Source organism: Anomaloglossus baeobatrachus, chromosome 8 (assembly GCF_048569485.1).
Source record: "Anomaloglossus baeobatrachus isolate aAnoBae1 chromosome 8, aAnoBae1.hap1, whole genome shotgun sequence".
NCBI classification, from domain to species: domain Eukaryota; kingdom Metazoa; phylum Chordata; class Amphibia; order Anura; family Aromobatidae; genus Anomaloglossus; species Anomaloglossus baeobatrachus.
In genome coordinates this window covers 249,669,648-249,684,696 of record NC_134360.1, presented here as the reverse complement: position 1 = coordinate 249,684,696, position 15,049 = coordinate 249,669,648, and the positions used below count along the sequence as shown (strand labels likewise).

At 44.4% G+C, this 15,049-nt stretch overlaps 1 protein-coding gene across 1 annotated transcript in view; it reads left to right on the top strand.

Moving 5' to 3' along the window:
- The window catches only part of TRABD2B (TraB domain containing 2B), a 444,445-nt gene that overhangs the window by 262,381 nt on the left and 167,015 nt on the right, over window positions 1-15,049 (top strand).

Here is a 15,049-nt window from a genome sequence, read left to right as displayed (position 1 = left end):
TAGAGCCAGTATAGCACTGTATGTATAGAGTCAGCCTGATAGTGCCAGTATAGCACTGTATGTATAGAATCAGCCTGATAATGCCAGTATAGCACTGTATGTATAGAATCAGCCTGATAGTGCCAGTATAGCACTGTATGTATAGAATCAGCCTGATAGCGCCAGTATAGCACTGTATGCATAGAATCAGCCTGATAGAGCCAGTATAGCACTGTATGTATAGAGTCAGCCTGATAGTGCCAGTATAGCACTGTATGTATAGAATCAGCTTGATAGCGCCAATATAGCACTGTATGTATAGAACCAGCCTGATAGTGCCAGTATAGCACTGTATGTATAGAATCAGCCTGATAGTGCCAGTATAGCTCTGTATGTATAGAATAAGCCTGATAGTGCCAGTATAGCACTGTATGTATAGAATCAGCCTGATAGCGCCAGTATAGCACTGTATGTATAGAATCAGCCTGATAGTGCCAGTATAGCACTGTATGTATAGAATCAGCCTGATAGTGCCAGTATAGCACTGTATGTATAGAATCAGCGTGATAGTGCCTGTATAGCACTGTATGTATAGAATCAGCCTGATAGCGCCAGTATAGCACTGTATGTATAGAATCAGCCTGATAATGCCAGTATAGCACTGTATGTATAGAATCAGCCTGATAGAGCCAGTATAGCACTGTATGTATAGAATCAGCCTAATAGCGCCAGTATAGCACTGTATGTATAGAATCAGCCCGATAGGGCCAGTATAGTCCTGTATGTATAGAATCGGCCTGATAATGCCAGTATAGCACAGTATGTATAGAATCAGCCTGATAGTGCCAGTATAGCACTGTATGTATAGACTCAGCCTGATAGTGCCAGTATAGCACTGTATGTATAGAACCAGCCTGATAGTGCCAGTATAGCACTGTATGTATAGAATCAGCCTGATAGTGCCAGTATAGCAAGGTATGTATAGAATCAGCCTGATAGTGCCAGTATAGCACTGTATGTATAGAATCAGCCTGATAGTGCCGGTATAGCACTGTATGTATAGAATCAGCCTGATAGTGCCGGTATAGCACTGTATGTATAGAATCAGCCTGATAGTGCCAGTATAGCACTGTATGTATATAATCAGCGTGATAGTGCCTGTATAGCACTGTATGTATAGAACCAGCCTGATAGCGCCGGTATAGCACTGTATGTATAGAATCAGCCTGATAGTGCCGGTATAGCACTGTATGTATAGAATCAGCCTGATAGTGCCAGTATAGCACTGTATGTATAGAATCAGCCTGATAGTGCCAGTATAGCCCTGTATGTATAGAATCAGCATGATAGCGCCAGTATAGCACTGTATGTATAGAATCAGCCTGATAGCGCCAGTATAGCACTGTATGTATAGAATCAGCCTGATAATGCCGGTATAGCACTGTATGTATAGAATCAGCCTGATAGTGCCAGTATAGCGCTGTATGTATAGAATCAGCCTGATAGTGCCAGTATAGCACTGTATGTATAGAATCAGCCTGATAGTGCCAGTATAGCACTGTATGTATAGAATCAGCCTGATAGTGCCACTATAGCACTGTATGTATAGAATCAGCCTGATAGTGCCAGTATAGCACTGTATGTATAGAATCAGCCTGATAGTGCCACTATAGCACTGTATGTATAGAATCAGCCTGATAGTGCCAGTATAGCACTGTATGTATAGAACCAGCCTGATAGTGCCAGTATAGCACTGTATGTATAGAATCAGCCTGATAGTGCCAGTATAGCACTGTATGTATAGAATCAGCCTGATAGTGCCAGTATAGCACTGTATGTATAGAATCAGCCTGATATAGTGCCAGTATAGCACTGTATGTATAGAATCAGCCTGATAGTGCCAGTATAGCACTGTATGTATAGAATCAGCCTGATAGTGCCAGTTTAGCACTGGCTTTAGCTTATATACGAAAATCTTGGTGATTGGTGCGCTTTAACTAAATAACCCCTTTAACAAACAGCTAATAACAAATTAAAGGAAATTAAAAAAAATACAATTTCTTCTCTGATTTTGAGAACATTGTGTAATTACAAATATTACTAAAAATGAGCAATTTAATATTAGCGATAATTGTTCGGCTTTTCTGGCAGCAGAAATCATCACAAAGATAATAAAATGTGATTAACAAAAAAAAGAAAAGAAAAACACTAATGATGGTGGAATCTCCCATCAAATATGTGGTAATCTCCGGTGATAAACGTGTCACTGTGTAAGAAGCTCCGACTCCTAACACAAGCAGAATGGTGGAATCTGAGGCGCAGATGTTCGGGGCCGGGGCTGAGACAAGACCATGATCCTCCGAAAATGAAAAGACGAAATGAGAATCAGATGCTCAAGACCCAATGGTGATAAAGAGATAGAACGAGACAGCCCCAGTCCATTTATTAAAGATGTGTGATAGCCTTGTAAGGGAGAAGAGATCATCTTGTCATCATGTACGCTCTCCTGTCACATTGTAGCAAAATTAAATCTGGGTTGGAACGAAGGTTAAGCAAGAAAAGTAGATCCGTCAAGTCACAGAAAGTAGAAATGCCAGTGATACAATTCCAATTGTTCTCGAGGCTCCTGGGTCTATCTGTAAAGGGTTAAGGGAATCTGTCAACAGGTTTTTACTATGTAATCTGAGAGCTGCATAATGTCAGGGCAGATACCCTGATTCCAGTGATGTGTCACTTACTAGACTGATTTAGTAAAATCAGTGTTTAATCAGCAGATTATCATTAAAGAACTGTTTGGTGCCTCCTAGTCCAAGCACAGAAATCTGCCAATCAGTGACATGGGCGGGGTAATACACAGCTCAGCATTGCAAGATTTGCAGCAGAGAAAACTGTGATTGTATCAAAACTGCTGCACCCAGTTTACTAAGTGATATATCAATATAATCAGGGTCTCTGTCCCAACATCATACTTTTGTTAGATTACATAGCAAAAACCTGCTGACAGATTCCTGTATATAGGGGACCACCTACCATGTACCATTAAAAATACTAGGTTTTCCTATGTGGCAGGGTGGCCATTGGCCTTCTTCAGGTTCTAGGTTACATCTCCTATCTCTGCACCCCCTAAAGGTACATCTGTGATATAATATATAAACCCTACTATTACTAAATACAGTTTAAAATACAATTTTCATTAGAAATCTCTAAAAAAACTGTACAGGAGAATAAGATCAAAGTAATACATCACACATATATAGACATCAGAACCAAGGCATGATCAATAATCGATATATTCATAAGAGTCGGACATACAGTATTTCATTTAAGTTAACTACAGGAGTGAACAGACTTTGCATGATTATATAAATGGTCTTAATTCATAAAACCTTTTCAACATTCCAGTAGCATATCTAAAAAGAGCCGGTAAAACAATAATTACTTAACCTCTAAATGGAAGGTTTCATCCCGACGCACGTTTCGCCTTATGCTTTGTCAAGGGCATCATTGGAATTCTGTTTATAGCAGGATTGGGCTGAATCTTTAGAAAACCTTTATCCAAACCTGCCAAACTCCGGAATAATTTCTCTATTGTCTCATTAGTTCACCCTCAAATAATTTTTTAACCCTGTTCAAAAAATCCATGGATGGATTATAACTCATGTAGCAGGACTATAATTCATGACTAGTGTACAGTGACTTTTGGCTTCCTGAGTGTCCATTTTTATGAAAGCGTTATCATGACGATTCTCAGTTATCTAAATCATGTGCGTATATGGATTTTTTGGACTTTATTCCCCACGATCCTCTATTGATCCTTAATTGGTAAAAGCAATCTCATCACCTCATGTCCAATACTGGCCACCGCTTCCAAGATTCCAATAATCCTGGTCTCCACAAAGGTGGATAACAAAATGTTCCAAAATCCATTAATGAGCTAAAAGACCCTTATTTTTCTTCAATTTTTAAAAAATATAATGCAAACATGATGCTTCATCTATGACACAGGACAATGATTCATGACTAGTGTATAGCAACTCTCGGCTTTCTGAGTCTCTCTGAGAAATCCACACAATGATCCCAGAGGTAGGGCCAGGGTGACACTCCCTGGTGAAGGCCTCTTCATGGCGTTACCCACATTGTCTACAGACCGAGACGGGATGGAATGGAGCAATGAATGCTGAAATTGGGGTCTATCTTCATCATTGATGTGACTTGCTTTCGTCAATGATAGATGGAGATTGGTGTGGAGACCACATGGTCAATGTCATGAAGAGGCCTTCACGAGAGAACTGTCACGATTATTAGGGAGAGCATGGGACTGGGGCTCCTAGACTGATCCTCAGACTAGGGTGCCCTAGCTGTCCCGTATCTCAGAGTTATCTCTGAAGGTGAGGATGTCTGAGCCTCCAACCTGTCCCTGCTCCTGACCAGTGGGATCTTATTCCCCCTCCCACCCTACCGCAGGGGAGGGCCAGGACAGGAGTGTGATAAAACCAACAGAGATAGACAAACAGGGGAAACCAAAACTCTATCTCACAGCACGCTCACACAGAGGTATAGGACAATAAGAGGTAAGGAAGAAAATAAGAGCAGGGATGAAACAAGACAAAGGGTTTCTCCATAACAACACCAAGCACAATGCAGGACTGGGACACAAAAGCACACAGATCAACACAGCATAAGACTATAGTCGGCGTGGGAAGACAGATTCCACCATCCTAAAAAGGCGGGAAGTAAACAAGATAGGTTTCCAACAACATGTGATCCTAGAGGTAACCAGCATTCTAGGAGACGTTAACTCTTGCTAATTTGACTATTAATGAACACACAGCTGGTCAACACCCCGTTCTGCCTGTGCAACTCAGAAACACCAGAGAAACCATAGTGTGGAGCATCAGAATCTGTAGTGTGAACAGCATCTAATATCGATATCCATAGGACATTTTCCCAATCTGTCTCAGGTGCCATGTGCTTCTGTGTCGCCCCAGCAGCGGATCGAACTGCTTGGATCCGGGGGTAATGTCCATTCGTGGCTCGAGGGTCTCCGGACCCGGGGGACAGGGGCCACACTCAAAATGTAAAGGGGGTATTTACAGGGGATTTGGTATATAGTTTGTGATGCCACCCATGGTGTGCGGTAATTGGGAGTACTGCCGCTGCCGTTGGGAGTACCCGGGGGGATGGCGTGGGGCAGCCAGATGACATTACCCTCCACGGGTAGGGACAGGCCCCGGGACTCTGGATGGAGATGCGGGGGCGCAGTGCAGGGGTCAGTCGGGTACTCACTCAGCAATGAAGCAGACGCTGACAACAGGGTAAACCAAGTCTCTGGATGCCGCTGCCTCTCAAGGGGAGCTCGTCCGGGTCTTGTCCCCTCCAGTACTGCTGGTGGTCTGTAACCTGCCTTCTGGCACTAAATTTTAGAGTGTCCGTTGTGGTCCGGTAGCTTGGAGCTGTCCGGGCCCTGCTCGGTTAAGTGGAGGAGCCTGCTCTCAGGGCTCACGCTTGAGATTTCCGTGGGCTGCTTGCTAGGAAAGCCCTATCCCCCTAGTTGCGCTACTGCCCCGATTCTGGAGCTAGTGGGAACAGTCCATAAAGGCTCCGTTCTCCTCAGGTTAATTGCCGGGTTGCCGGAAGCTTCTCCCCAACCACTGGTCCGTGTACCCCGCCGTGCCTTCGGTCCCAGAACGGTGATAGGACCAGGCTGCTGACCGTCTTCTTTGACAGGTCCCGGGCACCTAGCCTCAATCCCCTGCGACCGGGGGTCCGACTCCTCTAGGTCAGCCCACTGTCTGCGACCTAGTTTTCCTCTCCCCTGGGAGCTCCAACTCCCACCTCCCTCAGAGTTCCTCACAGCTTGAGGGTCACTACTCAACTACTGACTGACTTTGACACCTCCCACCTCCCTGTCTGACCCCTAGGTGGGCGGCCCTATTCCTGCTTAAGCAGCCCACTGGTGTGCCTGACAGGTGTGTTGCAAAGTGTATCTAGGATTGTGAATGCTGATGAAGACAACACTGCAGGATGGAGACCCAGAACCATGGGGGTTGAATACTGCATGGTTAGGATAGTTTGTGCAGTACCCTATGACGACCTGAATAGTCTAGGGGCGTCACACTTCTACCATGGCCTTGCAGCATCTCCGGACTTATCACCCATTGAGCAAGTCTGAGACATCATTGGGCGGCAATTGCGGTGGCAGCTGCCAGCAGTGGATCTTGATGATCTGCTCAAGTGTAGAACATTCCTCAGACAACCGTTAATGACCTCAATGATAGCAGCCGAGGCTGTAGGTGCCGGGATATCTACCTGTGGAGAAAAAATAGAGATGTTTCTTCCGAAGTATAGGACAATAACTTATGCAGGAAGCCGGCAGGGTCGTAGGAACCAACTACTTTCTTGAGAAAGACCAGGGGCCTATAAACAAGTCCTGTATCCCTCGCTGACCATTCTGCAAAAGTTACAGCGCCCTCTGTTTTTATGTTACAGATTATGATGCCCTTAAATAACAACATACGTTTCTGGGCAAGTCAGTCCACATGCCTGCACGAAAGCTGCGCCGCATGTGTAACCACTTTACAACAAATTGGAACACAGTGGGCGTTTAATTTATTAAATGCATTTGAATAGGCAGCAGCATCACAGACTGTCCCACTTATTATTTGGGGAAATATTAGCACAGGCGGGAGGAATGTTTTAGAAAAATACCCAGAATTTCATCATTTGAAATAAAACCAGTCCTTCTACGAGGCTTTGTTCTTCATGTGTCTCATTAGTAAAGTCTCTTTTATATTCTTCATTGAGAAGAGTTTCTGGTGCTTGGATCTAACCTCGTCAACAAAATATGTTTTTGCATTAAAACAGATTAAAATTATTCTTCAAAGGGTTGTCCAGTTTTTCTAATCTCTTTGATAGATGTGCCACCAGTAGAGATGAGTGAATACCCTTGCCATAGTCTAGTTTTAGTGGATAGGTCAGTATTCGTTGGCCGTTGGATGGGAATTCTATGTCCAGTTTTTCCAATCTCTTTGATAGATGTTCCACCAGTAGAGATGAGTGAATACATTTGTCATACTCTGGTTCTAGTGGATAGGTCAGTATTCGTTGGCCGTTAGATGGGAATCCTCTGTCCAGTTTTTCCAATCTCTTTGATAGATGTTCCACCAGTAGAGATGAGTGAATACATTTGTCATACTCTGGTTCTAGTGGATAGGTCAGTATTCGTTGGCCGTTTGATGGGAATCCTATGTCCAGTTTTTCCAATCTCTTTGATAGATGCGCCACCAGTAGAGATGAGTGAAGACGTTTGCGGTACCCTAGTTCTAGCACGTTTGCGGTACCAATATCGCTAGCGTGCGTATCCACCCCCATCATTTGTGCGACATGGGCATATCGCTGCCCGTCGCGCACAAAATCGCGCTCCCCGTCACACAACTTACCTGCCCTCCTTTCTAAGGGGGCTGGTCGTTCGGTCACAGCGATGTCACACAGCAGGCGTCCAATAGAAGCGGAGGGGCGGAGATGAGCGGGACGTAACATTCCGCCCACCTCCGTCCTTCCGCATTGGCGGTGGAGGCAGGTAAGGAGATGTTCCTCGCTCCTGCGGTGTCACACTGCGATGTATGCTGCTGCAGGAATGACGAACAACATCGCTAATGAGAGGTAAACGATTTTTTGTTTTAGGACGACCTCTTTGCGGCAAACGATTTTTGTCTCTTTTGCGATCGTTTTAGGTCGTACATAAGTGTCACACGCTGCGATATCGTTAATGACGCCGGATGTGCGTCACTAACGACGTGACCCCGACGTTAATTCATTAACGATATCGTAGCGTGTAAAGCCCCCTTTACTCTTTGAAAATCTGCACATTGTGTGAATATGGCGTTACACAAACCCTTTAAATTATTGTCTTCGCAATTTTGGCCATTTTTTTTTTAATCGAGATTTACATTTCAAATTAAAACAAGATGAAAACAAAACTGTATTTTTGGACAATAACCAAGCGACTGAAGGAGGACTCTTTATGGTATGTGGAGTGGTTATGGATATTGCACTAATCCTTTGCTGAAATCCTTTAAAAATGCGTTTGAGTGATAAAACGGGTTCGATTTGGAAGCAAATGGGTTTTTTTTCTGTCTCCATAAAGAGACGCAGAGAGCCGGGCTTCAGGCTCTAGGATGTTCTCTGTCAGATGAGAGATAAAAACATGGGAGAATATCTGATAACTGCAGCGGAGCAGCTGCGAGGTATTTTATATGTGGATAAACTCTAGGAAGAATGCAATGAAAACATATATATAGAAGATAAAAATACAGCTGGATCTCACTTGGGTCGGGTCCACCCCTGTGTAACATATTGGTTTCATTTGGTATAAAGGGAGCTATGTAAATGGTAGGCTCCGAACATTAGAGATCATGATCCTTAATGGAATGTATCATCATTTCCCATCTGATACTCATATGATACAATGTTTCTTTTGGTAGAAATGTACTTATAAAAGCCTTTCCACCCCAATAGTAAAACGTACATATGCTCATAAATGATCTTCTCTAAGTCTGGAGAATATTTCATTTGACAGCAGTTTTGTGTTGAGTTGCAGCCGTATACTGTAGATCCATGGGGCTATGGAATGATATTGTTGGCCACTTGGTCACTCGTTAGAATTGTTGCATCATATGTATCTTTTCTGTATATATTGTAACATAGGGGCCAGTATGTATCACAGAAGTGAGGTAAACCTTGATGTCTCCTCTGGTACTTGTCGTGCCACGGGTCTTGTCAGGGCGTTTCAGGGACAGGTTGTACAGATAACCAAGCCTGCCCGTATCTCTATCCACATATCTCTGCCCATGAGTGTGTCTTATGTGTTAAGATGGCGTCTGTTTTGGCACATGGTCATTGTGTGGAGGTTGCTAGGCCTCCAGGGAGGAATCTCTGAGAGAGCGGTTGTGTGTAGTGACTGGGATCAGTGAGTGGAGAGAGATACCTCCACTGGGATACTTCTGAGGTAAAGTGGTTTGTGTTGAGTTTCAATCCTATAGATCAAAGGGGTTATGGAATGATATCTTTGGCCACTTTGTTGCCCATCTGAATACTTGTATATGTATCCTTTAGGTACTTTAGGTATATAATGTAGCGGCCGGTATGTATAACAGAAGTGATGTAAACCTGGATGCCCCATCTGGTACTTATCATGCCACAAGTCTTGTCAGGGCATTCCAGGGACAGGTTTTACAGATGGCTGGAAAGACATGCAAATATGGCTATCAACATACCTCCGCCCATGGGTGTGTCTCATGTGTTAAGGTGGAGACTAGTTTGGCACATGGTCAGTGTGTGGAGGTTGCCAGGTCTCCGGAAGGAACCTCTGAGAGCGGGGTTGTGTGTACTGACCGGGGTCAGTGAGTGCAGAGAGAGATACCTGCACTGGGATATTTCTGAGGTGAAGTGGTATCCGAACATGAGTGAGCGTACCACCAGTGAAGCGGTCTGTAAACCGTGTTATGTTCCTTTAAGCTAGAGAATATTTCATTTGACCTGGGACAGCTCATAGAGTCCCATGGCTTTCAGTATCACCTCTACGCTGATGATACGCAGATCTACCTCTCTGGACCTGACATCTCCTGTCTACTAACCAAAATCCCACAATGTCTGTCTGCTATTTCATCCTTCTCTACGCGCCTCCTAAAGCTTAACATGGACAAAACCAAATTCATTATCCTTTCTCCTCCTCTCTCAACCCCTTCAACAAGCTTATCCATCAAAGTCAATGGCTGCTCACTCTCCGCCGTCTCGCAAGTTCGTTGCCTCGGAATAACCCTCGACTCTGCTCTATACTTCAAGCCGCACATCCAAGCCCTCTCCACCTCCTGCCAACTACAACTCAAAAATATCTCCCGAATTCGTGCATTCGTAAGCCAAGAATCTGCAAAAACACTAGTGCATTCCCTCATCATCTCCCGCCTCAACTATTGCAACCTCCTGCTCTGTGGCCTCACTTCCAACACACTTGCAACACTCCAATCTATCCTAAACTCTGCGGCCCTATTAATCCACCTCTCCCCTCGCTATTCCCCGACCTCTCCTCTCTGCCAATCCCTCCACTGGCTTCCCATTGCCCAAAGACTTCAGTTCAAAACACTAATCATGACATACAAAGCCATGCATAACCTGTCTCTTCCTTACATCTGTGACCTAGTCTTCTGGTACCTACTTGCACGCAACCTCCGATCCTCACAAGATCTCCTTCCCTACTCCCCTCACATCTCCTCTTCCCACAATCGCATAAAAGATTTCTCCCGAGCCTCCCCCATACTCTGGAACACTTTAGCCCAACATGTCAGACTCTCACCTACCGTGGAAATATTCAAAAGGAACCTCAAAAAGACCCACCTCTTCCGACAAGCCTACAACCTACAGTGACCCTCAGTCCACCATAGCGTCTCATGACACGCTCTACCCTCACCTACTGTATCCTCACCCATTCCCTGTAGACTATGAGCCCTCGCGGGCAGGGTCCTCTCTCCTCCTGTAGACTGTGAGACCTCACGGGCAGGGTCATCTCTCCTATAGATTGTGAACCCTCGTGGGCAGGGTCCTCTCTCCTCCTGTACCTGTGTGTTTTTGTAATGTTCATGATTACGGTACTTGTTTTTTATGTATACCCCTTTCACATGTAAAGTGCCATTGAATAAATGGTGCTATAATAATAAATAATAATAATATTAGGTAGGAGACATATGGTGGAGACCGGTTATTGGTAGGGATGAGCGAACCCAAATGGTAACGTTCGAGATTCATACCAGACACCGAGTGTAATGTTTAGACAGGCCTCCAAGGAGACTTTGACTTTCTCATCAGATCAGGCTCTTGAGTGGTGGACTTCGTTCTACTAAATCAATACTTAGTAGCTTACGTGAACATGAGTTTTCTGGACCCTACATTCACTTAAATTTTAGCCCCAAAATCAAAAAGTGAAAAATAAAAGTTTGGCAATCTTTTTCCTGTAGGTCTGAGAGTGCAGACGTTTGTTATCCCGGATTACGTGCAGTCTTACATCAAACATTGGCTGATTAATTGGTGGTATTTTGCTCGTTCTTGTACGCTTGAATTAATTACGGCCAAGTTTTAAAATTTATGAGCGCAAGCATCATTTTGTCATTTTTTTTTAAGCAATGAAAGTGGAAAGTTGGCGTGTGAAGCCCGAAGCACTTCAGGGAGTTGTGCACCCTTCTGACTCCTTGTCTTAGAGCGCAGCTTCAAGCTGTGACTGTGGTTAATGGCCTGCTAATTGCCTTGGACTGTGTCTTGAGTTCCTGATCTGTGTCTGGTCGTTAAGGAGGCAAATGGGTGAATAAATCAGTGTAACAACAGCTGTCTTGCTGCAGTGAATCATGGCGAACGTCAAACCTTAAGAATGGGGATTGAGGTGCAAAAAGGTAGGATGATTAATGCAACAGGCGCCAAACAGCTGGAGCCTGATTATACTTCTGTAGGCTGCACTGCGGGGCAGGATCATCATCTGTCTTATCTTAATGGACATCCAGGAGGAACTGGCCAGATCACTATCCAGAACCTTCCCTTGTCCAATGCTGTAGAGTTGGAAGGGAGTCCAGCTCTTTTATACGAGAAATCCAAAAAGTTCAAGAAAAGGGGCCTGAAGGTCAAAGTCAGGAAGGGCAACTGCATGGTCTTGGTCCGAAAGACTTTCTCTTGAAGCAATTTAAAGATGGTACTATGGTGGGATTTATCAAGCTAAATGCACCAGAGTTCTGGTGGCATTTCCACCCAAAAAATTGCAGTGGCAGCAGAATTATTGCAGGTTGTAGGTTTCGGGAAGAAATGGGTTTTCAGGGATCCAAGGTCCGAGAGAGTCTGGTCTGTTTGTAGCAAGTTCTAATGTACAGGAGAAGCATGGGATAAATCTTAGAGATGGGTTTAGGAGAAACATAACCGAGGAGAGCAAAAAAGGAGATCTTGTGAGGAACAGAGATTAAAGAAGTTAGAAGGATATTAGGTAGGGGACGTATGGAGGAGACAGGTTATGGATAGCGAATGGGTGGGTGAACCCGAATGGTAAAGTTCGGGGTTCACACCAGACACCGGATGTCCGGAGCTTGAACTCAAACACAGGATTTTAAAAAAAACTCAGTGTCCGAGTTTGGAGTTCGGATGCTGTTTGTATGCTAATGATGTTTGTTAAAAGGCTGCAGCGTAGCCAATCAACAGGCGTTTGTGCAAATGGAGGTTGCCTTTACGCTGCTGTGAATAGTAAAAAAAATAAAGAAAAACAAAATGACATGGGCTCCCCCTATTTTTGACAACCAGTGCAGGTAAAACAGACAGCTGTGGTCTGCAACCATCAGCTGTCAGCTTTACCTTGAAAATAGAAGGGTTGCCACGTCGTTTTTTTAAATTATTTATTTAAATATTTAAAAAAATGGCTTGGGGTCCCCCCTATTGTTCATGACCACCCAAGGTAAAGCAGATAGCTGGGGTCTGGAATTATCAGGCTAGCAAGGTTCATGGTTATTTGGCATTTCCCAGCCTAAAAATACCAGCCCACAGCTGCCTCAGAACTGGCACATCCATTTGAAGTGTCATTTCTGGCGCTTTGCCCATCTCTTTCTGATTGACCTGGTGCATTGGTAATCAGGGTAATGCTTTTGGGGATATCAATATCTGATTGGCTGGAGTCTGACACCCCAAACCACCACCGCGCTTTGCCCATCTCTTCCTGATTGGCAATTGTGGTAATGCTTTTTTGGCTATCAATGTTTGATTGGCTGGGGTCCGACACCACAACCGATCAGCCGATCTTGGTAGACTGTGGCCAAAAATGCTCTGTTACGGAGCTACTCCATCTGCAGATAGTGGCCGTGGCTGGGTACTGCTCATCTACCTCCTATTCAGATCAGCAGAAGGAGGATGTGCAGTACCTGGCCACAGCCACTATCAGAAGACGGAACAGCTCCGGAACTAGCCACAGGCACCAATAACATCTGATCAGCGGGGGTGACAGTTGTCGGACCAGGGCCTATTAGATGGGGTATATGAAAAGAAGAGAATATTCATCTCACCCCTCTTCACTCCTGGATCCACCTCCAGAGCACGCAAAACACCCTGACCCGGCGGGAACCAACAAAAACCAAGCAGAGAACATCCAGCGTCTCATGGAGAACAGGAAATAATTATACAAATGAAAATGATATTGTGTCCATTTAAAAATAAAACCATGTACAACACACGGGGGGAACAGGAAGGAGAAATGGGAGGACTTATCCTATGCGTTTCAGTATACTATGCAGAGGCGGTTTCTGCACCAAACCGTGCAATACCTTATAGCCAGATTTATAGGTCAGCTTCAGCCCTCCATATGGAAACAATAGTCATGGGTGCACGTAGACAGGGAAAAGAAAATCCAAACCAATGTCCAGGAAGCAGAAATCTATGGCAAACACCATCCAATTTTCCAAAGTGCTTTATTCCATCATCATGTGCAGTTAAAAGTAGTGGGGAGAGAGCTGAGTACAGGACCCCTTGTGGACGACGGCCGTTTCGCATGTCCTTGTGCGAAACGGCCGTCGTCCATTAGGGAGCTTGCACTCAGCTCTCTCCCCGCTACATTTAACTGCACATGATGATGGAATAAAGCACTTTGGAAAATTGGAAGGTGTCTGCCGCAGATTTCTGCTTCTTACGCGTTTCAACCTTATGGTCTTAATCAGGGATACAAGGTAGGCCATCAATGTAAAGTTAGTGGACAACACTTTTTATTTCAGTGCATAAGTCAGCAAAAATTAAAAAAAAAATGCATAGAAGTAATAGTTCTGCTAGAAGGTATCAGGCACAGAAGGGGTTATTGGCCACAAGGAGCACACAAAGCAGCATGAGTAATGCTATATGTAAGCCGCCTGCACTATATATGGTATAATGAGCGCTGATTGCGATCGCTCTTTGTCAGATGTTTAGGTAGAGTGAATGGCTACCTTTTCCATTCAGTCCTCCCGGGTGAGCTGCGAGCCGGTCTCTACATGGCTCCATCAATCATAATTAGGGTTTGTTTTATGGAACATAAAGAAATGTCCTCTTACATCAAACAATCCGGGCAGAGACTGATTGCCGCGGTCCGCGCGCCGCTCTGTCCTCAATGTTTTGACAGTTTTGCAGCGAGTCAATGTAAATTGGTGGTTATTGTGCGCTGTTAATGTCTGCAATTATTCTCCTGTCCACTTTAAAAGTTCCGTCAATGGCGATGCAGAGCCCCGGCCTGTGTAACATGGGTGTCGTAGGAAAAAGCTTCGAATGTTAACACAACCTAACATAGGAGCGGCTGGAATGCAATTTATGGTGCCGCTGATGTTACCGAAAAGAATGTGCAAAGTCTACAAAGTTCTAAAAAGACATAAAAAACTGCAATTTATGGGAATTGTTGCAGCAATACATTGTATCATATCTCAATTGTTTGATAAATATGACGTCGCTTGTACACGAGATAATAGAACACATAAATCTCAGCTTTGTGTTCAAAGTAAATAAGGAAAGAAAGTAAAAGTTTCCAAAATATTTAAAAGATTCATCACTTAAACCAACATAATACAGATGTGCTCACGTTACATTACTGCAGATTTCATATTACATATACTATGCTGAAATGCAAAAAACAAAACTTTTTTTTTTTAAGCACCATGGCTCAGTGGTTAGCACTGTAGGAAGGATAGCTCAGTGGTTAGCACTGTAGGAAGGGTGGCTTAGTGGTTTACACTGTAGGAAGGGTGGCTCAGTGGTTAGCACTGTAGGAAGGGTGAATCAGTGGTTAGCACTGTAGAAAGTGTGACTCAGTGGTCTGCACTGTAGGAAAGGTGGCTCAGTGGTTTACACTGTAGGAAGGGTGGCTCAGTGGTTCACACTGTAGAAAGGGTGGCTCAGGGGTTAGCACTGTAGAAAGGGTGGCTCAGTGGTTAGCACTGTAGGAAGGATAGCTCAGTGGTTAGCACTGTAGAAAGGGTGGCTCAGTGGTTTACACTGTAGGAAGGGTGACTCAGTGGTTCACTTTGTAGGAAGGGTAGCT